This window comes from Dama dama, chromosome 24, assembly GCF_033118175.1.
Source record: "Dama dama isolate Ldn47 chromosome 24, ASM3311817v1, whole genome shotgun sequence".
In the NCBI taxonomy this organism is placed as follows: domain Eukaryota; kingdom Metazoa; phylum Chordata; class Mammalia; order Artiodactyla; family Cervidae; genus Dama; species Dama dama.
This window is the reverse complement of record NC_083704.1, coordinates 25968049-25994562: the sequence shown is the minus strand read 5'-3', so window position 1 is coordinate 25994562 and position 26514 is coordinate 25968049. Positions and strand designations below refer to the sequence as shown.

The 26514-nt window shown below is 40.4% G+C and overlaps 1 non-coding gene across 1 annotated transcript; it reads right to left on the bottom strand.

The window, feature by feature from the left end:
* Positions 1-20980: 20980 nt before the first annotated feature.
* Positions 20981-21053, bottom strand: TRNAE-CUC (transfer RNA glutamic acid (anticodon CUC)). The gene has a single exon. It is a non-coding gene; the product is annotated as a tRNA-Glu (tRNA).
* Positions 21054-26514: the final 5461 nt, after the last annotated feature.

Here is a 26514-nt window from a genome sequence, read left to right as displayed (position 1 = left end):
GCTCACAGTGATGACTGGATATGTGCTATATACATTTTAATTTTGGCCCAGGCTAAAATATATAAAGTTCTTAAGGCTCTCTTGAGGGGATAGTTTGTCTTCTGCTATTTTCCAGAGAAAGTGTTATTATAGACAATTTTGTCCCCGAGATTGAGTAATTTAAGAATGGGCTCATTTCAGGATTAGGCCAGATAACCAGGTAGCATTGATAGATCATGTGCATAGACAGTGGTTCTTCAAATACATATATGAAATTTGATCACATTTGTGCTTTGCTTGCAATTCAAGATAATGGGTTTTTCCTCAACATGAGATTTTACACAAGTATCACTTTTTGTGTCTGGTTATTTTATTCTTTAAATAAACTTTAGTGTTTAGAGCAGTTATAGATTTATAGAAAAGTGTGAAAATAGTTCAGAGTGTTCCCATAAATCCCATATTCAGCTTCCCCTATTATTAACACTTTAGTTAGGTATGTTGTTCTTATAATTAATGGGCTAATGTTGGCATATGAATTAAAGCCCATGTGGCAGTCATATTTTTTGTTGGAGAACGGTATTAGAAATGAACTCCTTGGAATACGATGACAAAGCAAGGGAATATATGTGTTTATCCTAATTATATAAATCTCTGTCTATCCATCCATCTATCTACATGCATGAATGCTCAGTTGCTTAATTCTGTCCAACTTTTTTGTGACCCCATGGACTGTAGCCCACCAGGGTCCTCTGTCCATGGGATTTTCCAGGCAAGAATACTGGAGTGGGTTACCATTTCTTCCTCCAGGCAATCTTCTCAACCCAGGGATTGAACCCGAGTCTACTGCGTCTCCTGCTTTGGCAGGCAGATTCTTTACCACTTAGTCACTTAAGAAGCCCCATGTGCTTATATCTATATATATAGATATATATATCTTCTTGTAACCATCTCTATCTATATGAAGCTAAATATGAATTCATACTGATATCTCCAATTCTAATCTATTACCACATGAATCACTCTTGCCTCCTTGCCTACTTATCTTTAAATCCCCACTCCAATAGTGATAAACCTGTCTCCCACCATCTGCCATGCATTTACTTAATAGTTTAATTCCAATTTGCATATATAGAACTTTCAGAATTGTAACCTCATACCCACTTGTGCTATCAATTTATATCTAGAGTACGGTGCTTCTGAACAGTTTCTTGTGTATTAAGTTTTACAGAGCTTACTCATTTCCGAACTTAATTAGACCATCACTTTTTCTTCCACTTCCTTCCTCAAAGTTGTTTTATATATTTGGAATACAATTTGTTTGTTTTTCACATTTGCATTCCACCTTAGGAGTCCCCCAATCTCCTAAATTATATTTAAAAATTTGCAGATATTAAAAGTCATGCTTTGTGTTGTAAAATTCTATAGGTATTGACAAATGCAAGATGTCATGTATATACAATTAGAGTATCAAATCTTTATTGCTCTAAAAGATCAACTATGCTTAACCTATTTAACCCTTCCTGTCCTCCATCCACCATCTTGGCAACCATTGATCTGTATATTTTCTCTATAGCTTTGCTTTTTCAGGAATGTCACGTGTGGAAATCATACAGCCTTTATGGACCACCTTGTTTCACTTATGCACTTAGGATTGATCTTCTTTTCATCACTTGATAGTTCATTCCTTTTTATTGCTGAATAACATTACATTGTATCAACGTACCTGAGTTTGTTTATCCATTCACCTGTTTAAGGACATCTTGCTTATTTACAGTTTGTAGTGATTGTGAATAAGGTTTTCTAAGCAACTGTGTGCTGGATCTTTGTGGACTTAAGTTTTCACATCATTTAGGCAAATAGCACTTGCTTTTCTCTCATATATCCATATCCACCTTCTGGCAAACTTGCTAATTTTCCTTTTTATTGTCTGAGTGTTACATTGTTAATATGAGAGGATACTGTGCTCAGTTATGGCATAAAGTCAGTTCAGTTCAGTCCCTCAGTCGTGTCTGAATCTTTGCGACCCCATGGACTGCAGCATGCCAGGCTTCCCTGATCATCACCAATTCCTGGAGCTTGCTCAAACGCATGTCCGTTCAGTCCATGATGCCATCCAACCACCTCATCCTCAGTTGTCCCCTTCTCCTGCCTTCAATATTACCCAGCATCAGGGTCTTTTCCAGTGAGGTCAGTTCTTCGCATCAGGTGGCCAAAGTATTGGAGTTTCAGCTTCAGCATCAGTCCTTCCAATGAATATTCAGGACTGATTTCCTTTAGGATGAACCGGTTTGATTTCCTTGCAATCCAATGAACTTTCTAGAGAGTCTTCTCCAACACCACAGTTCAAAAGCATCCATTCTTCAGTGCTCAGCTTTCTTTATGGTCCAACTCTCACATCCATACATGACTACTGGAAAAACCAGAGCTCTGACTATAGAGTGGTAAGCACAAATAGCTGTTGTCTATGACCCACCAGGCACAGTCTAGTGGGCGACACATATATTAGATTAATCATACAAATAAATTACCAATTGCAACTCTCCCATCTTAACCAAATGATCAAAGTTAATGTCACTAATAATTGAATAAGTCAATATCATATGTCTCCTGGTACAGTACATTGAGATGAAAAAACATCAGTTCTTTGATATTTCAGCAAATTAAGTAACTGAAATGTGACCATAAGGAACATCAGACAAACTCAAACTGAGGGTTATTTTACAAAATAACTGTTTTTTTATTCTTTTTTTTAACATTTTATTTTTTATTGGGCTGTAGCCAATTAACAGTATTGTGATGGTTTCAGATGAATAGCAAAGGGACTCAGCCATACATACACATGTATCCACTCTCCCCCAAACACTCCTCTCATCCAGGCTGCCACATAACATTAAGCAGAGTTCCCTGTTCTGTACAGCAGGTCCTTGTTGGTTAAAAAAAATCAAGGTCACAATCGACAAAGACAAATTGAGGGATTATTCCAAATCAAAGGAGACAAAGACATGTAACAACTAAGTACAATGTGTGTTCCTGGGTTGGGCCTTGAAGCAGAATTTTTGTGTTTTTTTTAGGAGAGGAAATTTTGGGCAAACTGGATTGATGATGTCTGAATAGTTTATAGATAATGATATTATTGGAGAAGGAAATGGCAACCCACTCCAGTATTCTTGCCTGGGAAATCCCATGGACAAAGGGGCCTGGTGGGCTACAGTTCATGGGGTCACAAAGAGTCAGACAGAACTCTGTGACCGAACAACAACAATGGTATTATGTTAATGTCACCTTCACAATTAACTTTTAACTGTGTTACAGAAAAACGTGTCTTGGTAGGAAGCTCACAAGTATTTAGGGGGAAAGTGACATTATGTTTGCAACTTAAATGGCTTATAACAAGAAAAAACAATATGCATATATGCATAGAGAAAATTATAAGCAGGTGTGGAGAGCTTTAGCAAGTGAACAGTCTGCAAGGGTTATATGGGAGATGTTTCAGTTATTTTGCTGCTTTTATGTCCATATGAAATTGCTTTCAAATAAAAGTCTACACAAAAGAGTAAAAATCACAAATGCAGTTAAGTTCTGAGAATGAGATGAACATGATGCTTTGATAGAAAAATAGAAGGATTCGGTAAGTCAGAGAGGGGCAGGAAGAACATTTATTCAGTCTCAATCAAAAAAATAATCATTGAATACTTGCCACATCTCAGAGACTGACTCTTGATAATGGAAGGCCAACAATGATGAAGAGAGAGAAAGTTTCTGTCCTCAAGGAGTGTTTATGGTTGAGGGACATTAAACAATCTTAAATAAATTATGAAGGTAAGTTTAGGAAGAGCTGTGAGGAGTTTATTTGGCTCATTCAGACTGGAAATGAGTTTCACAAGGATCACAGTATTGGTGGCGGGTTTAGAAAGAAAGGAATTAATTCAGGAGAGATATTTAGCAAGTGAAAGAGAAGAACAAGAGAAGAAATTTGCAGGTTGGTGTAGGAGAATGGTGTCTATAATTACTCTCCAGATTTTGGATTTCCCCTCAGTGCCTCTCAAACAGTCCATCATTAAAATGCAAACATATTAGTGCACAAAATAATTCAGGTTGAACTCTTTTTCTTTTGTCACATGTTCCATACAATTGCCAGGTAATTTAGAATGACATTTCTTAAGCACAGTATTAGCCTAGTTACTGTTGCATTGAATAGTCTATGTTGATGTTCTCCTATTTGTTATTCAATTTCATCTTCTCCCTTTTTCGTTATGTCTTTGAGTAAACAATCTACCCAAGGTTCCAAGCTCATGACATTCTCCTCGTCATGTTCCCTCCCATCCACCTGCTTTAATCTCTTGGACTCCCTTGATCATTATTCCAGCTGTTTCCTCTTTTATATCACTTCTTTTTTCTTTACCATCAAGCATTTCTCTTGTCTTTAAATACCTATTTCAGGAACTCGGCCTTACTTCTCCTGATCTTGCAAGTGAAAGACTCTTAGAAAGTCTAAATCTATCTTTGGAAATGATTTTCTCCTTTCAGAATGAACAGAATCGAATTAAGATGACAAAAGACTAGAAGAACCTAAACTTTGAATGGTTATTCTAGTAGAAGCATGGGGTCACAAAAGATCTTAAAAATCATAGATATTTAAGGCCTCTTTAATTCAGTCCTCCATATAATAAAAAGATGCCATGTGAAAGACTATTGTTTATCTTTCCCAGTTGAATATCTCTAGGTATGGGAAACTTGCTACTCCCTGTGCCATTTATAAGTATATTAATGTATTTAATAAATATATATTTAAAATTATATAATGCATTTGTATATTTATAAATATAAATTTATATATTTATAAATGGCATAGGAAGTAGTGAATTTCCTGGAGATATTTAATTGGGAAAAATAAAAAATAGTCTTTAAGACCATTGTTTATATATATACACACACATATATATATATATATATATATATATATATATATATCCCTACCTGTTGTGCAGACCTGTATCAAGGTATATTTCAAGCTAAATACAGCTTGATACAGCTAGAATATACCTCATTATCAGTAAGAACAAGCTAAGTCATATTGAGATAATGAGGAATCCCCAAATCTCAATGGCTTTTGCACATGGAAATCCCATTCTTGCTTATTCCAAACCAGTACATCTGGACGAATTTTTTTTTTTTGATGTAGATCATTTTTAAAGTCTTTATTGAGTCTGTTACAATATGGCTTCTGTTTTCTGTTTTGGTTTATTTGGCGGCATGGCATGTGAGATCTTAGTTCCCCAACTAGGTATCAAACCTGCACTCCCTGCATTGGAAGTGTGGAGTCTTAATCACTGGATCATCAGGGAAGTCCAAGAGTGATTCTTCAAAGCAACCCTCCTCCAGGTTGTGACTCAGGAGCCTGTTTATGTCCTTTCCTCCGTAACAGCCTTGATAGGGGACAAGGAAGAACAGAAGGCTCACACGCCAATCGGTAAATGCTTCAGCAAGAAGTGACCCAGCTCATATCTGCTTCCAGTGGCCTCAGTATTTATGTAGTTCTACTTGATAGCAAGGCAGCTGAGAAATCAGGAGAGCACATGGGTAGTCAGAGAACAGTAAATATTCCCACAACAGTTGGACCCTCTGATGACCAGATTCCTCTTCATTCCCTCTAACCACTCAGCACGGTTGCTCTGTCTTCATGGAGGCAGCATGAGACCCTATCCAGTCACTGCCCTGAACTCAACATTCAGAATCTCTGGGTGATGTAGCATTGTATCCTTCTTATCATATCTGATCATAGGTTTATATTTTGTTTACTAAGAATTTAAAACAAAAGCACACCCTTCTTGCAGATTGCAAATCTTATTTAGCTTATTTCCTGTCTATGTGGAATGGTGGGGGCCGATAGTTGCTTTAATTCTTGAAATGTATGAAGTTTAGACCAGATACAAATTATTTGGTTAATACATCTCTAAATTCTTTTAGGTATCTTATATTTCTACTTCTAGTCATTTCAATGTGGGAGTAGCCACACTGATCTTTCAAGAGTTTCCTCAATCCTCATTTCATTATGTTCTCACTGCAAAGGTTTATTTTGTCAATGGGGCTCTTTTGAGGATGTCAGGCTTTGGGTGAGGAAGTGTTTCCATTGGTATTTTTAGAGGATACCTATGACTATAGTCCAGCAGTTCCCCAGCCTTTTTGGTACCAGGGACAGGTTTCATGGAAGACAATTTTTCAGGGACTCAGGGTGGAGGATGGTTTCCAGATGATTCAAGCACGTTACATTTATTGTGCACTTTATTTCTATTATTATTACCTCAGCTCCACCTGAGATCATCAAGCACTGGATCCTGGAGGTTGGGGATCCTTGCAGTCAGTACACAGTTTATTGATTGTCTGGTGGGACTGAAGGCTAGATCTAGTTCACTTTTGATGTGATTTAGTCCCTGTGAATGACACCCAGGGTGCTCTTACACCCTACTGATCCCAGACAGAGGATGGTGGCTTATTTCACTTATATTTCAGAGAAACTAATACAAAGTCCAGCTCTCTAAGCTTTTCTGTGTGCTTAGTCACTCAGTTATGTCCAGCTCTTTGTGACCTCATGGGCCATAGCCCAACCCACCAGGTTCCTCTGTCCAGGGAATTTTGGCAAGAATACTGAAGTAGGTTGCCATTTCTTTTTCCAGGGGATCATCCCAATGCAGGGATTGAATCAGGGTCTCCTGCAATGGCAGGCAGATTCTTTACCACGGAGCCACCGGGAAGCTCCCCATGTTCTCATACGACTGAAGTGTTTTAACTTTCTAGGGGAAGAAAACTGAACCATGGAGTCAGTAGAAGTATGGGGAAGAGAGGATCGATTCGAGAGGCATTTAAGAGGTACATCAACAGTGTGCAGTGACTGAGGTGTGTTATGGTAGTATGAACAAACAAGAAAATTTAGAGAATTTCCATGTTAAGATGACATATTGAACATACATATCTAATTTTACTCCCTAAAATACAGTAAAAGCTATCATAAAGATACTTTAAAAATAAATCATAAATCCATAATATTTTGGAAAGTGAAAGGCAGATTGACTGGAAAGAAGTAATTGACTAAATGGACTTGAGAAAGTAAGATGCTAAGATCATGAAGGGAAAGCTGAGAGCCTATTACATGGGTAGCAGCCTCCCTATTCAATGAAAGTTGAAATATCACAATAATTGGAATTTGGGGAAGGAGAAGCAGGAGGGTGATAGAAGAGAGTTACTGTTTCAACTACCAAGTAAGAAGGACATCCAGAGATGATGCCTAAAATGCATGCTGCTGCTGCTGCTGCTAAGTCGCTTCAGTCGTGTCCGACTCTGTGCGACCCCATAGAGGGCAGCCCACCAGGCTCCCCCATCCCTGGGATTCTCCAGGCAAGAACACTGGAGTGGGTTGCCATTTCCTTCTCCAATGCATGAGAGTGAAAAGTGAAAGTGAAGTTGCTCAGTTGTGCCCGACTCGTAGCGATCCCATGGACTGCAGCCTACCAGGCTCCTCTGTCCATGGGATTTTCCAGGCAAGAGTACTGGAGTGGGTTGCCATTGCCTTCTCCCTAAAATGCATAAATGTAAAGTATTCATTTATTGATAAACAGAAATAAGATGTAAAAATTTCAGAAGAACTAAGGAAATCTAAAGTCACTGCATCTTAAGAGGGGTATTTTTTATAAGTCTATACTGTCTGATGGGGCTTCCCCAATGGCTCAAGCGGTAAAGAATCTGCCTGCAATGCAGGAGACACAGGTTCAATCCCTGGATTGGGAAGATCCCCTAAAGAAGGAAATGGCAACCCACTCCAGTATTCTTGCCTGGAGAATCCCATGGACAGAGAAGCCTGGTGGGCTACAGTCCATGGGGTCACAAAAGGGTCAGACACGACTTAGCGACTAAACCACATGCTGTCTGATTTTTAAAATTCTGTGCATATATTATTTTAAGAAACTACTTAAGTTAAAGAGAAGTTTATGATGTTCTCCTGATGTGATTCTTTTAAAGATAATAAGAACCATTTTAAAAAGGAAGGCATGCAGGAGGATAACAGAGGTCAGATCCGTCCACTAACAGATGAGAAAATGGAGGCATGACATAATTGTGTCTAATCTCGCAGTTTTCCAAACACAGTCACTGTCAGGAAGGCAGTCATCTGCATGTCTAAATTAGCTTCTACTCCAAATACAAGTCTGAACCATTCTAGCAGGAAGGCAAGGATGTGGTCATGGAAATTCCACGCCGGTATGATGCTGACTTCTTGGCATTGTGTCAAAATGGTAGATTAGACATATTGAAAACAAGGAGACAGCATTGTCTCAGTGATTAGCCACGGCAACTGCCAGGAATTAAACTGAAATCTGGTTGCAGGAAAGGTGATTTCTTTATGTCTTTCAACGAGCGAGAAAGTGGAACATACCATGGATAGGCTGAGGTGAAATCATACTAATGGGAGTGACAGTAACGAGATTATATGTATTATAAGCACTGACAATTATACTCTTGTTACTAAAATACACAAAGGGAATGAACACAATTATGTAGCAGCCACTATGGGACAATGAACTTATTATACCATTGGCACTGTAGTCTATAAAAGTTTGCTGCTGCATTGTATGCATTTATGAGAACAAAATGAAGCATTTCCCCTCTTATATCCCATAAAATTGGGGGAAACTAATATTTGAAGAAATTGGACTAGAAATGGGCCATCAGTGGTCATCCCCTTTTGGAAATTTTCTGTTGTGTTGCTTGGAGATTTTGAGTGAGGGGTGTATGGGGCGGGGGGTGGTGAGGACTATTCCAGGCCCCTTCAGCCTTCTTCAACCAGAGTAATGCTACCTCTCTCTCTTTTGTAAATAGGCTGTCCTGTAATATTTATTATTATTTAATTGGAGGATAATTGCTTTACAATGTTGTGTTGGCTTCTGCTACACAACAACATGAATCAGCTATATGGTACCTATATCCCCTCCTCTTGAGCCTCCCTCCCACCCCTATCCCACCCCCTAGGTTATCACAGAGCACCAAGCTTAGCTCCCTGTGCTATCCGGCAGTGTCCCACTAGCGCTCTACTTGACACGTGGTAATGTATACATGTTAATCCTAATCTCCCAGTTCATCCCACTCTCCCCTTCCTCCCCCTGTCCACATATCCATTTTCTACATCTGTGTCTGTATTCCTGCCTTGCAAATAGGTTCATCTGTACCATTTTTCTAGATTCTACATATATGCATTAGTATATGATATTTGTTTTTCTCTTTCTGACTTACTTTCCTCTGTATGGCAGACTGAAGATCCATCCACATCACCACAAATGACCCAGTTTTGTTCTCTTTTATGTCTGAGTATTACCCTGTGTTAGATATGTACCGCATCTTCTTTATCCGCTCCTCTGTCTATAGACATTTAGGCTGCTTCCGTGTCCTGACTATTGTGAAGAGTGCTACAGTGAACACTGGAGTACATAGGTTATTTTGAATTATGGTTTTCTCAGGGTATTTGTATTTGCCCAGTGGTGGGATTGCTGGGTAATATGGGAGCTCTATTTTCAGTTGTTTAAGGAACCTCCATACTAAAGTCCATAGTGGCTGTATCAGTTTATATTCCCACCAACAGTGCAAAGGTGTCCCTATAATATTTTATATAAAAACACACTTCTACTTCAACAACGAAGTTTGAAATTCACACATCTTTTCAGTTTGCTTGCTTTTGAGATGAGGAGTCTGAGGCCTTGAGAATTTAAGTGGGCTGACTAAGATCCAACTGAGCGAGAATGGGAACCAAGGCCCTGATTCCTTGTATGCCGTTGCTGCTTGCTCCACCACACATGGATGTGGCAAGAACGTGCCTTGTCTGTGATGATGAACAGCTGGAAGGGCTTTATCCAACTCAGTGGACTTCTTCAGCACTGCAGAAGCTGGCGATACAGTGTAATCCCAGGACACCAGACAGACCAGCATGATGACTTGCCAGAGATGATGCTTGGAGAGGTTGAAAAGGGCCCTGCAGACCAGGCTGTGCTAATTCATTTTGCTTGAAATGATTTATTTAAGAACAATTTGTTGTTGTTATTCAGTTGCTCAGTCATGTCGACTCTATGGACTGCAGCACGCCATGCTTCCCTGTCCATCACCATCTCCTGGAGCTTGCTCAAACTCATGTCCATTGAGTCAGTGATGCCATCCAACCATGTCATCCTCTGTCATCCCCTTCTCCTCCTGCCTTCTATCTTCCCCAGCATCAGAGTCTTTTCTAGTGAGTTAGCTCTTCGCATCAGGTGGCCAAAGTGATGGAACTTCAGCTTCAGCATCAGTCCTTCCAATGAATATTCAGAACTGATTTCCTTTAGGATTAACTGGTTTGATCTCCTTGCAGTCCAAGGGACTCTCAAGAGTCTTCTCCAATACCACAGTTCAAAAGCATCAATTCTTTGGCACTCAACCTTATTTATGGTCCAACTCTCATATCCATACATGACTACTGGAAAAACCATAGCTTTGACCATACAGACTTTTGTTGGCAAAGTAATGTCTCTGCTTTTTAATATGCTGTCTAGGTTTGTCATAGCTTTTCTTCCAAGGAGCAAGCGTCTTCTAATTTCATGGCTGTAGTCACCATCCACAGTGATTTTGGAGCCCAAGAAAATTAAGTCTGTCACTGTTTCCATTGTTTCCTCATCCATTTGCCATGAAGTGATGGGACCAGATGCAATGATCTTAGTTTTTTGAATTTTAAGGACAGTGACCTGTGGTAAAAACCCAACTAGAAGAGCACTTATGAATTATTATACATGCACCTTATATACAGTAGTTACAGTGAATACTTTTAGAACTAGAGAAATGGATCATTTATTTGCAACTGCAACCACCAGTCAACAGAATATTTTCAGTTTATGCACCATATGGCTTAACGTACGTGAAGAATTAAAACCAGAACAGCTAAACTCATGGGCATTTGATCTCTACAAATTTGAGTGGGTATAGTTTTTGGGAGCAGCAGTAATTTTGGATGGTAGGAAAAGTGGATCATCAACTCACTTTTTAATGCACTTTTATAGAGCTTCCTTGCCAGTTGGCTTCCAGTGTGAGGTGCTGACAGAAGACTGGATAGAGGGAGGGCAGGAGGAGAGAGGTTGGGGTGTGCGGTTTAGCAGGACATCTCTGTCCAGGGACAAGACCTTCCAAGGCTGCAGTCTGCCTCAGGTATGGCATCTCCCTGGACTTGAGGAACACCATTTCCCCCCCACCCCCCGTATTGTTACCCAGTGGCTTCTCTGAATCAGCACTGGAAATGTCGCTAGTCCTGTGAACCTCATCGTGCTGAGACCTGCCCTCACCTAAGTTATCTCATCCCTATAATCTTTTCACTTGAACCATCTGGGTAGAATTCTTTACCAGACCCTACTCTATCTAGAGTGAAATTTCCAAAATGTGGTGAATTAGAGCAACTCTACCGACTTTCTAGAAGGACCACTGAAAGAGTGAGCCTCTTTAGATATGTGAGATCTATAAATTCTTATACATCTGAGAAAGCTTTTTTTTTAAAAAAAAAAAAAAAGAAAGAAAGAAATTGGCACAGTTTTTCACATGCAGCAAGCACAGTTAAAACCATCTAGGGGCTTTGTCTGATATGTACTTTAGAAAATGCCTTTCTGTATCTGAGTATGGAATGGCCTGTCATACTTTGTAATGGACACTATATTAGACTCAGGAAGGAGACCTGCATTGCATTTCTTGCTGTCTGGCTTTAGCACAGCCACATCAACTCTGATCCACTTTGGTTTCCTTTGTTTAGATTGGTTTTAGGAGTCATTGGGCTGTCTGTATCAGATATCCAATTTCTGTGACACCACATTTGTCTCTAGGGCTTTCCTTGTGGTTCAGAAGGTAAAGAATCCACCTGCAATGCGGGAGATCTGGGTTTGACCCCTGGGTTGGGAAGATCCCCTGGAAAAGGGCATGGCAACCCACTCCAGTATTCTTGCCTGGAGAATCCCGTGGACAGAGGAGCCTGGAGGGCTACAGTCCATGGGGTCGCAAAGAGTTGGACACGACTGAGCACACACAATCATGCTTATATTTACAAACTGATGTCTAGGTCCAGAAAGGAAGTCTCAAGCAGGGAGCAAAGAAGAAACTTACCAGCCTTGCTGTGAATGCTCTGGGAAAATAAAGGCAGGGAGCATGGAGTGAATATGCACATTTCCTTATTTGCAAGTCTTTGGGGGCAGTGTTTAAATCACAAAGCATTCAGTGCCTCTGGTAGCTGCAGATGAGGGACTAAAATGGGTTCCACTGGAAGCATGTGGCTCATTTTCAGTAGTGCTCTATGATGAAGACAATCTGTTTCCCTTCCCCGCCCACCCCAGCTCCACCTTGGGTCTCTGAGCTCCCCTTCCCACCCCCCTATCCCCACTGTAGCTTTTTCCCAGGTGTAGTAGAGGGCGCTGCAGACCAAACGGCTTTCTCCTGAGCATCTTCGTACATGTCTGGTGAGATCAGATTCAAACCAGGTTCTCTTCTTCACAGAGTCCATTCAAATCAAATCACAATACTCCTTCTGTGGGACGTGACTGGGAGTAGATTTACTTTGCTGCGTCCCCTGATAGTCGTACCATCCAGTCCGGAGGCAGGGAGACAAGGAGAGCTGATGCGTCAGAATTGCTCTCCAGGAGGAATCTTTGGGTTTTAATGTGTGTGTTTTTTTAATATTTATTTGTGTATTTGGCTGCATCAGGTCTTAGTCGTGGCACGCAGACCTTTCTCTAGTTGTGGCCTGTGGGCTGTAGAGCTCGAGGGCTTCGTTGCCCTGTAGCCTGTGGGATCTTAACTCCCTGGCCAGGGATCAAACCCATGTCACGTGATTTGGAAAGTGGATTCTTAACCACTGGACCACCAGGATAGTCCCTCCAGGAGGAATGTTTCCGCTTTGTTTGTGTTTCCAGGTTGACTGGTAGGAACATCTCAATGTTAAGAACAGGAATGTGGGTCTCACCCAGAACAATGACCTCTGTCATCTTTTTGCTTTCAAATTGCAAACGCCTGCAAGATTCCCATTTTGCCACATTGTAACAGAGAACAGTCCTTGAGGAATTTTTGTTCTATAGCACAAAGCTCTAGACTTTTATTCATCTGAACTGGTCACTTTAACTTCCTTGTTATCTATCTCTGTGATTTATTTTGCTACCAGATCCTTAAGCAAAAATCTTTTTCCTTCATAGCATATTAAAGTCAATGGAGCTAAGTTGACTGTCTCTGAAATCCACATGGTGTCTCTCTTTCTCTGGAAGAAAAAAAAAATAAAAGGTTTGCCTAAACCCTGTTCTTTCCCTTTATTCTCTTTGCACACGAACACTTTTTATTTATTCTTTTTTTACAATAAACATCATTTTAGGTACTAAGGAAGCTTTGCTGTGAAATTCTCTTTTATAATAGTCCGTCTGAGGCAAAGTTTCAGCTTTCTCTCTTGATCTTTTGAAATCACTTTCCCAAGGGCTGCAAAGACACAGTGATGGCACGGTTGGCAAATGTGTTTGAGGTCTTTGGGGATCTGTGGTTCTAAGACTACAGAAGTGTTGTTGCCTGTGTCTGAGAACTTTTGTCTCTTTTCTTCCCCAGTGATGATCACTCTTCCATGAATACCAAGAAAGGGTAATTTTGGCATTTTCCCAGGTCTGCACTACAAAGTTCTTGGAGAAAACAGGATGGAGTGACAACTCTGCAGTGTCTGCTTTCTTGTTACTGGGCAGGCTCTTTCCTAACAAGATGGAACGCACAACAGTGTCCCGTCCCACCACTTGGAAGAGATAAGGAAGAGAGGCAACGTGGTAGCTGACAGCACGCAACATCCTGCCCATCAACGCCTGACACATGGACCTGGATGCGTCTGACTCAGCCGTTCACGTGAGTGTCATCTATGCTCTGGAGTGATAATTATGGAGCAGGTACAGTACCTATCTGTCCCAAGTGCTGAGGACTGTCCTTCCATCCAAAGGTGCATCAAAGCTGCTCTTGACTTTAGACAGTAGGAAGTGGACTAGACAGTAACCCTGGGCTTGGTCTGTACCCTATCATTTCTCATTCCTTTAGGGCTGAGTTAGGACAGTAGCTCCTTGCTGGACCTCATATGGACAGCCATTGTGTTTGTCTGCCTGGTATCATTTTTAACTTAAAAAAACTTTTTAAAATTTACTTATTTTTAGTTTTGGTTGCCTTGGGTCTTCATTGCTATGCGGGCTTTCTCTAGTTGTAGGGAATGGGAGCTGCTTTCTAGTTGACTAGGGGCTCCTCAGGGTGGTGGCTTGTCTGTGTTGTGGAGCACGTGTCCCAGGGCACTCAGGCTTAGTAGCTGAGGCTCAAGGGTTCTGGAGGGCTGGTTCAGCAGTTGTGGTGAATGGGCTTAGTTGCCTCTCAGTGTGTGGAATTTTCCTGGACCAGAGATTGAGCCAGTGTTCCCTGCATTGCAAGGCAGATTCTTAACCACTGGACCACCAGGGAAGCCCTCTTTTTTAACTTAAAAGGCAGTATCCAATCTTCTTTTCAAAGTTGAGGGGAAAACACTTAAGTCTTGAAGGGACTACAAATCAGGATGGATTCCCTCTCCTGGCCAGGGTGTTGACAGGTACAACAAGCCTTCATGAGAGTTGAATCCCTGAAAAGTGACTCAAAGAAGGAACATAACTGATCCTGATTCTTCCCATTGACCTGTCCTATGAATTCCCACTTACCTGAATTTCCTCATTTGCTCTGGATCATGGACTTCCCAAAGTTCAATCCTTCAACCTTCTCTTGGATTCTTTGACCTACCAAGTATCCTTCCAATGATTTATCCCCCCTTTCCATTTTAAAAAAATTGCTCCTAGTCAGTTTTTGTTGCTTACCATCCCCTCCAACCCTAGCTGCTCTAATCTTTTTTTTTAAACTGTTTTTTAAAGCGTACCTTAAATATTGTTTTCAGAATAATCTCCCTGCTCCACAGCTGATACATTCCTGCCAGTATCCTCAGCACTTCCAGTTCCCACTAGTCTGTGTCTCAATCCCTCAGCCTGGCCTTTCATGTTAATTCCCCATCTGCTGTCAGCACCTTCTCTCTAAGGAAGACATGCGCAGAGTCAAATGACAGGGGAAGTAATCAGAAGAGGGACCAGAGAAATAACACAGGAGAATTAGTGATTGCTAATTTTATGAATTAGAAATAGTGATTTTACGAATGTAAAAATAATAAAGGGGCTTCCCAGGTGACTCAGTGGTAAAGAATCCACCTGCAATGCAGGATTTGAGGGTTCAACTTCTGGGTCAGGAAGAGTCCCTGGAGAAGGAAATGGCAACCCACGCCAGTCTTGTTGCCTGGAAAATTCCATGGTCAGAGGAACCTGGGAGACAACAGTCCACGGGGCTGCGTGAGAGTTGGACATGACTTGGCATCTAAACACAACAACAACAACAAATAAGATGCAAAGTTCTTTCCCACTCTAAACTTCTATACTTCAAATCTGGTCCCAACTTGATTTTTCTTATTGTTATGTATTGAGAATATAGCAGCTTGGGTTAGAGATGTGTATGTGTGTGTATATATACACACACACACATATACACATACATACATATACAGCCATATATATCTGGCTACCAGTCTTTGGGCCTCCCCACAATAAATATGTTTCTCTGTGAAAATCTAAGTTGTATACATTTAATGTTACAGAAATCCAAGTCCATGCCCCAACCAGTAATGCTGAAGAAGCTGAACAGTGCTATGAAGACCTACAAGACCTTTGAGAATTAACACTCCAAAAAGATGTCCTTTTCATCATAGGGAACTGGAATGCAAAAGTAGGAAGTCAAGAGATGCCCAGAGTAATAGGCAAATTTGGCCTTGAAGTACAAAACGAAACAGGGCAAAGGCTAACACAGTTTTGTCAGGAGAACACACTGTTCATAGCAAACACCCTCTTCCAACAACACAAGACAAGACTACACATGACATCACCAGATGGTCAGCACCAAAATCAGATTGATTATATTCTTTGCAGCCAAGATGGAGAAGCTCCATATAATCAGCAAAAATAAGACTGGGATCTGACTGTGGCTCAGATCATGAACTCCTTATTGTCACAATCAGACTTATATTGAAGAAAGTAGGCAAAACCACTAGACCATTCAGGTATGACCAAAATCAAATCCCTTATGATTGTACAGTGGAAGTGACACATAGATTCAAGGGATTAGATCTGATAGAGTGCCTGAAGAACTATGGACAGAGGTTTGTGACATTGTACAGGAGGCTGTGATCAAGACTATCCCCAAGAAAAAGAAATGCAAAAAGGCAAAATGATTGTCTGAGGAGGCCATAAAAATGGCTGAAAAAAGAAGAGGAGTGCAAGGTAAAGGATGAAGGGAAAGATATACCCATCTCAATGCAGAGTTCCAGAAGATAGCAAGGAGAGATAAGAAAGCCTTCTTAAGTGAACAATGCAAAAGAAAAAAAAAAATACAGGAAAACAATAGAATGGGAAAGACTAGAGATCTCTTCAAGAAAATTAGAGATGCCAAGGGAACATTTCATGCAAAGATGGGCACAATAAAGGACAGAAATGGGATGGACTTAACAGAAGCAAAAGATACTAAGAGGTGGCAAGAATACACAGAAGAACTATACAAAAAAGATCTTCATGATCCAGATAATGACAATGGTGTGATCACTCACCTAGAGTCAGATTTCCTGGAATGCAAAGTCAAGTGGGCCTTAGAAAGCATCATTATGAACCAAGCTAGTGGAGGTGATAGAATTCCATTTGAGCTCTTTCAAATCCTAAAAGATGATGCTGTGAAAGTGCTGCACTCAATATGCCAGCAAATTTGGAAAACTCAGCAGTGGCCCCAGGACTGGAAAAGGTCAGTTTTCATTCCAATCCCAAAGAAAGGCAATGCCAAACAATGGTCAAACTATTGCACAATTGCACTCAAGTCATATGCTAGTAAAGTAATGCTCAAAATTCTCCAAGCCAGACTTCAACAGTATGTGAACCATGAACTTCTAGATGTTCAAGTTGGATTTAGAAAAGGCAGAGGAACCAGAGATCAAATTGCCAACATCTGTTGGATCATCAAAAAACCAAGAGAGTTCCAGAAATAACATCTACTTCTGCTTTATTGATTATGCCAAAGCCTTTGATTGTGTGGATCACAACAAACTGAAAAATTCTTCAAGAGTTGAGAATACCAGATCACCTTACCTGCCTCCTGAGAAATCTGTGTGTAGATCAAGAAGCAACAGTTAGAACTGTACATGGAACAGTGGGCTAGTTCCAAATCGGGAAAGGAGTACGTCAAGGCTATAGATTGTCACCCTGCTTATTTAACTTAAACACAGAGTACATCATCAGAAACGCTAGGCTGGATGAAGCACAAGTTGGAATCAAGATTGCCAGGAGAAATATCAATAACCTCTGATATGCAGATGACACCACCCTTATGGCAGAAGGTGAAGAAGAACTAAAGAGCCTCTTAATGAAAATGAAAGAGGAGAGTGAAAAAGCTTTCTTAAAACTCAACATTCAGAAAATGAAGATCATGGCATCTGGTCCCATCACTTCATGGCAAATAGATAGGGAAACAGTGGAAACAGTAACAATCTTATTTTCTTGGGCTCCAAAATCACTGCAGATGGTGACTGGAGTCATGAAATTAAAAGACACTTGCTTCTTAGAAGAAAAGCTATGACTAACCTAGACAGCATATTAAAAAGCAGAGACATTACTTTGGCAACAAAGGTCCATCTAGTCAAAGGTAATGGCTTTTCCAGTAGTCATGTATAGATGTGAGAGTTGGACTATAAAGAAATCTGAGCACCGAAACATTGATGCTTTTGAACTGTGGTGTTGGAGAAGGCTCTTGAGAGTCCCTTGGACTGCAAGGAGATCCAGCCAGTCAATACTAAAGGAAATCTAATATGTATTGGAAGGACTGATGCTGAAACTGAAGCTCCAATACTTTGGCCACCTGATGCAAAGAACTGACTCATCATTGGAAAAGACCCTGATGCTGGGAAAGATTGAAGGCCGGAGAAAAAGGGGATGACAGAGGATGAGATCTTTGCATGGCATCACCAACTCGATGGACATGAGTTTGATTAAGTTCTGGGAGTTGGTGATGGACATGGAAGTCTGGCATGCTGCAGTCCATGGGGTGGCAAAGAGTTGGACACGACTGAGTGACTGAACTGAACTGTTAGCCTACTGCATTCATATGAAAAAGTACACCATGAAAATTAGTGTTTAAAGAGAGGGGGTACAAATATAATAACCGTGAGCACCATTAATTCTCCCCTTTAACAGTTCTTTGGTAAGTTCATGCTTGCTGTCCCAGTCCTGCTTTCGTAATCTCTTCGGGATTTTGCTTGGCTGTTTCTAATCTCAAGTTCTATGTTTCTTTCTCTCTTTTTCTCTATGATTCTATGCTTTCATATTCCATTGATCCAAGATGTGTTCAGGGAGTGAGTTGGTCCAATGGAGGAGGCCAGGAGAGATCCATTGTTTGCTTGGATGAAGAGCAGGTTTAAGTGTTTTAGACCTGTGCTATTGAGCTGGTAGTATTATTCTTCAAGGAAAACAGATGCTCAGAAATCTTGGTGTCTAAATTTGGCTTGTTTTTATAATGGCTTAATGTCAAGATTGATGCTAAAGCAGTTGCTTTCCAGGTTTTATTGTATTTGAGCACCTTTTTGTGCCTTTTTTTCCCCCATTTAACTATCATTCCTGGAACTGGAATATCATTTAAAAAGTTATCTTTGCATTAAGGGAGTAAAATGCATTAGTTGAATTTGAGCTGTTTTCCAAAGAAAACTGTCCATCGCAATGATGGCAGAAAATGTACTTCTCTCATGTAAGTCTCTGCCTCACGTTCACCTTTTCCTTTTCATTTCCTTCAACCCTCTCACACCTGGCAGGGCCTTCAGTCTCTATAAAGGAATGGCTCTGCACTGTTTGCGGTGGTACCTTTTTAATATTCTCCGTTGCATGTAAAAGCATCTAAATTGACTTTTTCCAAGTTGTCAAGTTGCATGGTCTATTAACTAAAGCCATGAGTACTGATTTGCCTTCCCTGGAGTGCTTGTGAATGAACTATGGCTTACATTCAAAGCTATGTCAACAGATCTTGGTTCTGAATGACCCAGGCCATCCCATGTCAGTAAGGCATGTAAAATTCCTATCTTCTTTTAGTAGATGTGTGAAGTCACTGGGGTTTACTCATTCATTCATTCATTAAACAAATATCTATTGAATGTCTACTTTATGTCAGATACTGTGATAGACATTGGCTATATAATTGGGGAGTACAGCAAGGACAAGTTTTTGTTCTCCTTGAATGTGAAGGGGAATATTAATCAAATAATAATCATATTCATCAAATAATCATATCTATCTCTATATAAAAATTATCAGTTTAAAACAACAAACGTGGATTATCTCATTCAGTTTCTAAGGATCAGGGGATTGGGAGCAGCAAGACACTTGGCCAGGTGGGTCTGGCTCAGAGTGTCTTAGGAGACTGTGTGCATGTTGTCAGTAAGCGCTGGAGTCTCTGCAGCTCTGACAGAGACTGAAGCCAAGCACTTCATGCTCACTCACCAGGCTGTCGTCCTGTCCACATGGTCCCCTCTACACAGGGCTCATGATAGAGCATCCCCCTGGAGCAAGTGATGAGAATCAGAGAGCGAAATCAACATGGAATCAACAGTCTTTGAAAACCAAGTCTCAGAAGTCACTTCTGTCCTCTTTTGTTTGTCACACAAATCAACCCTGAATCAGTGGGAGGGGGGACCACACAAGGGTGTCCCTCCAAGGAGGTGGTGATCCCTGGGTGCTGTCTTGGAAGCTGCCTACAAAACACACACAAACATAACAATAAATCTAAAATATAGTAAGCATTGTAAAGGAGAAATTGTGTGTGTTTGTGTGTGTGAGTGAGAGAGAGAGTTCCAGAGCAAAATACGAGGATCTGACCTGTTGGATGAGAAAGCCTTCCTTAAAACTGTAAGAAATAAGCTGAAATTTGAAGGGTGAAATGGGAAGAGGACCTAGCTTGTTTAGGGGCACTATGAGAGGCATAATGCTTTCAAATGACTGAGAGAAAACCAGAGTGTAAGGAATGAAGGGGAGAGAGAGGAGTGGAACTCACTAAAGTGGGGGAGATGGAGAAGCCGTACTCTGGGGGCCATGTATCATTGTGGTCTTCACTCTCTTCTCCTCAATGAAAGGGGCTTAAGCAGAGGAATCACCTAGTAAGATTGGTAACTTTTTTATCTTTGGGCATTTAATTAATTAGTTTTTACTGTGTTAAAGTGTATATTATAAAGCTACCTTTTAGAAAAGTTGGAGTATAATTGCTTTACAACGGTGTGTTAGTTTCTGCTTGTATACCAACATGACATTAGGCATTGTATACATGTATCCCCTCCCCCTCGAGCTTCCCTCCCACCTTTGCTCCATCCCACTCCTCTAGGTCATCATAGATCACCGAGCTGAGCTCCTTGTGGTAACAGCAGCTTCCCACCAGCTACTATTTTACACATCATAGTGTCTGTTATGTCAACGCTACTCTTCCAGTTCGTTCCCGGCTCCCCACCCCTCGCCCCGCCACAGTGTCCCCAAGTCCATTCTCTATGTTTGTGTCTCTGTTCTTGCCTGGCAAATAGGTTCATTCATCAGAACCATTTTTCTGGATTCCATATATAAATGTGTTAATATACTACATTTGTTTCTCTTTCTGACTTCACTCTGTGTGACAGTTTCTAGGTTCATCCACATCATTACAAATGTTCCAGTTTCATTCCTATCTATCACTGAGTGATATTCATTTGTATAAAGGCACCAAAAAAAAAAAATATTTACTTACTATTGTTTTATTTACTTGACTGTGCTGGGTCTTAGTTGCAACATGTGGAATCTTGTAGTTTGTGGCATGCGGACTCTTAGTTGCAGCATGTGAGATCTAGTTCCCTGACCAGGGATCAAACCTGGGCCCCCTGCATTGAGAGTGCAGAGTCTTAGCCTCTGGACCACCAGGAAACTCCCCCCAAATCTACTTTTTTTTTTTTTTCATTTATTTTTATTAGTTGGAGGCTAATTACTTTACAATATTGTAGTGGGTTTTGTCATACATTGACATGAATCAACCATGGAGTTACATTATTTTAGACCAGTAATATTTCACATGTACAGTTCAGAACCATTAATTATTCTCCCAATGTTGCACAACCATTAATTACCACTTTCTATTTCCAAAAATTTTTATCACCCTAAACATTAAGTGAGATACTTTCCATTCCACTTTCCATTCCCCATAGTCCCTGTAACCTCTAATCTACTTTCTGTCTTTAAAAATTTTTTCTATCTTAGACATTTCATATAAGTGAAATCAGACATGATTTGTGCTTTAGTGTCTATCTTCTGTCACTTAATCCAATGTTTCTGGGCTTCCCAGGTGGTGCTAGTGGTAAAGAACCCACTTGCCATGCAGGAGACGTAAGAGATGCAGGTTCAATCCCTGGGTTGGGAAGATCCCCTGGAAAAGGAAATGGCAATCCACTGCAGCATTCTTGCCTGGAGAATTCCGTGAACAGAGGAGCCTGGTGGGCTATGGTCCGTAGGGTCGCAAAGAGTCGGACATGACTGAGCAACTTAGCATGCACACACAATATTTTTAGCGTTCATACATATTGTAGTGTTGATCAGAATTTTATTCCTTTTTTTATGGCAGATTAATGTTTTGTTGTTTGGATAGACCACACTTTGTTTATTGATTCACGTTTTGATAGACATTCAGGTTGTTTCTACCTTGTGGCTTTTGTGACTGGTGCGGCACTGAACTTCGTTGTATGAGGATTTGTTTGAGTTCTGCCCTTGGTTTCTCAGGGTATATGCGTAGGAGTGGGATTTCTGGACCACATGGCTATTTTATGGTGCACTTTTTGAGGAAAAGCTGGTTTCCAAAGCAGTAAGACTGGGTGTTTGAAAAGATTACTCTGGCTACAGGGTAGAGACCTGATGAAAGCTAGTAGATAATAGTTAATACCTACAAAAGTTAATAGTAGATGCCACTGGACACAGGGGGGATCAGATGGTTTGGTGGGATGGAATTCACCTTTTCTGAATATGAAATACGTATCATGAAGCATTAAAGGGTGTACAATCAAGAGCCATGTGTCATGGTCAGAAGACCACTGAATATGACATGTGTAAACATGGACTTCAGTCTTTCTGAATCACACAGTAACTGGGTCATTGTCTGTGAGCCTGAGCTGCTGGTCTAGGCCTTGGCTTTCCTGTAAGCAAGACTAATCACTTATATTAATTCACCTTGGTCATTAAGAGCCTGTGATTAGAAATGTGAATGGCTGGGGAAATTTAATCCTTCTAGACAAAGAACTTAATCAGCACTCTGCAGGATCCTTTAAGTTCAAAGGTTTTATGTGATCTCATGCAGACCATTTAAGTTTTGCTTTGTTATTGCATATTTCAGTGTGATAGAAGTCTTTGAATTTAAAGGAAGCTCAAGAATGTCTTTTGGGGGAAAAACACGTTGACCTTGTCTGCATGGCTACTTGTGTTTTGGTATTAGTTTGTCCATCTAGTAGGTATTTGTAGCCATTTTGTAAAATCTCTTTTTAAAAGGGTGAGGTGCAAGAGAGAGCGGATATATGTATACACATAGCTGATTCACTTTGTTGTTCAGCAGAAAGTAACACGACATTGTAAAGCAATTAAATATAAATTAATAATCTTTTAAAAAGGGTGAGGTGATGGCCATACATATCTATTTAATTCACTGTCTCATGCTTGAAAACATTCGGTAAATATTTGTTGCCTGTAGGAGTAAGTAAGATAACATTGAAAAAGGCCCAGCATTCTACTGCTAACTTGGGAAGCTTCAACTTTCCTTTGTAAATTTGTAATGGGAATTAAGGTGATGTTGCAATAATCTGGGATGTTTTGGAGACCATTAGTAGGAGTATTCTAGGAACCGGCTAGAATGCAGATAAGTCTCCCATATTTTCTGCTACCTAGAAGATAGCAATAATAATGTGCTGACTTAGCTGTGATGAAATTATCCTGCCCCAAAGGAGTTGTATTTTTATTTAATGAGGTTGAGATCATGGGCCATCTTACATGTCTTTGGTTCTTCCTTCTCCTTTGGAAAACCATGGAATAGGAGAATTCCCTGGTTTTCGATGAGTAAGACTTTACCTTCCAATGTAGGAGGCACAGGCTCAATCCATCTGCAAACTAAGATTCCAAATTCTTCAAGGCCCAAAAACTAAAACATAAAAGAGAAGCAACGTGTAAAAAAAGCAATGAAGACTTTAAAAATGGTTGACATCAAAAGATATATTTAAATAAAAAGCAAGCCATGGAAATAAAGTTAGTATTTTAAGAATTATGTTCTATTTGTATGAGAAGGGTTATCCTTGATCAGAAGTATGAATATATTCATACTTGGGCCCTCTACAGCCAGGAGTATAAATTTTCAAATACTTTGCTCTGAATTTTGTCTCTGCGCCAACTGAGAAACCAAAATCAAGGTCTTGCCTCCACTTTCTCTATTTTCTATTCAGTCCCTGGGCCTGGGGTTGGGGGTGCCATGCTAAGTCACTTCAGGGGTGCCCAACTCTCTGAGACCCCACGTGCTGTCACCCACCAGGATCCTCTGTCCACGGGGATTCTCCAGGCAAGAACACTGGAGTGGGTTGCCACTTCCTCCTCCAGGGGATCTTCCTGACCTAGGGATCGAACCCGTGTCTCCCGTGGCTCCTGCATTGTAGGCAGATTCCTTACTGCTGAGCCACCGGGGCGGGAATGACAAAAATTGGAGAAACTCTGTCACATGAGACTACAAACCCATTTGTGTCTCATAGAGGATCAACTACAGGAGTTTTCACATCCTCCAGGCCTAGATACTTTATCACAGGGGTTTTGGATAATATGCTACAAATACATACACACACACATACATATATATATATATAATGATTGAATGTTTATTGTTCGTTTTATAAGGTAGGTACTATTATTCATCTTTGTTTTACATTTGGGGAAATGACTTTTTAAAAGTTTTTTCTAGAACATTTTAAACATTAATTTTTATTGGCATAGAGTTGCTTAACAATGTTGTGTTATCATTTTCTGTTGTAGAGAAAAGTGAATCAGCCACATGTATACACATATCCTCTCTTTTCAGACTGCCCCCTTAAGGTCACCACAGAGCTCTGAGCAGACTCCCCGAGCAGGTTCTCACTAGTTGTCCATTTACACAGTGGTGTATGTATGTGAATCCCAATCTCTTAATTCATTCCACCCCGTCCTTCCCTACAATTATACCATTTTAAACCTTGTACCATCCTAGCTGTATCTCCTTTTACTTTGGTTTGCAAGCTGGAAGAAGCAAAGGACGTTTACCTTGGGAAATGAAGTCACCTTGTTAAAAGACTTGTGTATTTCTGAACAAGCAGAGTCTCTCACCTGGGGGCGTTTTGTGTGCATATTGTTGGCACAGATCTGATGTGGGTCCCTCACTGCTCTTCTCTTCCTGAAGTTTTACAAGGCGGGCTGGCCTCGCTGAGGTTGTACCTGTGTGTGGTTGCGTTCTTAGATCTCCTAAAAGTTCAGAGCTATTGATGGGATTGCCAGTTCTTTCTCAGAGTTGTTGAAAAATGTAATGAAGTTTTATTAAAATGTGTCATCTACACATACATAGAAAATTCATATAGTAACTGGACATATATACTTGCAAAGAAGATAGTACTTAGGGCTTCGATGTTTCATTTATGAATCACTAAAAACCTGTCATTTTCATAATTAAAATGTCATAATATACTAACATATGTGTAGGTGGCTATATGTTTTGAAATAAAACTTGGCATGTGTTTTGTGACTGCTCAGAACATATTGGTAGATATGGGCTCCAAAGAGCAATTATTTGAAATCATTCTGAAAAATTCAGGACTTTTATGTATGTGAATGTTTTCTTAGTCTTGGTTTAAGTTTCAGGGATAAAGGAATTTTCTTCTTTTCCCTCCGGTGGTTAAAGTATGTGTTGAGAAACTGTTACCCTTTTTATTTGTTGGAATGAGAACCCTTGAAGCTTACAAGTGGGTCTTTAAAGACTGCAAGTTGCTGAGAGGTTTTGTAAACTCTGCCTTAGTCACGGAGCAGCCCTTCCACGTTCCACTTATACCAACTGAACCTTAAGGTAGGCTGTGTGATGGTATGGATAATAGGGTCCCTGACTAACAAGGGACTAACTAACTTCACACAGGAGGTAAACTGAGGCAGATCCTGGAGGCCCACCATGCATCCAGCAGCTCAGGACAGTGGGCACTGATGAGATTCACAAGAAAAAAAATTCGGTGGCTGAACAGCCGAGCTCCCTGTCAAGCACAATGCAAAGCAAAGCACCAAAGCTGTCACGAAAGGCATCAGTGAGTTTCCAGTGAAGAAAATGCCAACTAGTAAACACTCAGGGGTCTACTGCAAGTGCCGTTTGAGGCAAGTTCAGGTGTCATGGTTTATACAAGCAAAGCCTCCTTCTCCTCCCAGGATTATGACCCTCAGAAGCCCAGAGGAGAAGTACATTTCAGTTTGTTTTACTTTGCAACTAACAGTCCAATGACATTTGTGGCATTCATGTGATTTCTGTTTCTCCAATAAATTCAAGTTTACAATATTAGAAACCTTATCCAGATGAAGGAAATCTGTCCTCTATTGAACCACATCACCTGTGTAGACAGATTAGTGATGGTACAAGCAAGCTGATTTTTAACATGTTTGTGTGTGCTGTCAATTCAGTCATTTCTGACTCTTTGTGACCCCACGTACTGTAGCCCACCAGGCTCCTCTGTCCATAGGATTTCCCAGGCAAGAATATTGGAGTGGGTTGCCATGCCCTCCTCCAGGGCTTCTGCCAGACCCAGGGATTGAAGCCCCCTCTCCTGCATCTCCTGCATGGCAGGCAGATTCTCTACTGCTGAGCCACAAGATAAGCCTTTTAACACATTTGAATACATGTAAATATAAATAAAAAATCATTCAAGATTTCTATACTTTAGAACTCAGAACAGAAACTGGTATCATTTAACTCAAAATCAAAAATTATTTTAAAAAATTCTCATCAGCAAACAGAAATTAAACCGCATACTGGAAGCATGTATGTGTATGTGTGTGTGTGTGTGTGTGTGTGTGTGTATATTTTTTTTTTTATTGGAGTATAATTGCTTTACAATATTGTATTTCAGCTATACAACAAAGTGAATCATATATATGTATATGTATATATCCTTTCTCTTGAACCTCCCTCCCACCTCTCCCAACATCCCTACCAACCCCCCCACACCATCTAGATCATCAGAGAGTACAGAGCTGAGCTGTTTTATATGAGGAAGCATATATTCTTTTAGAAGAAGGAAAGAAAAGACTTTCTTATATGCACTAACATTTCATTTGAGAAAGTAGGTGGTTTTCTCTTTTGTTCATT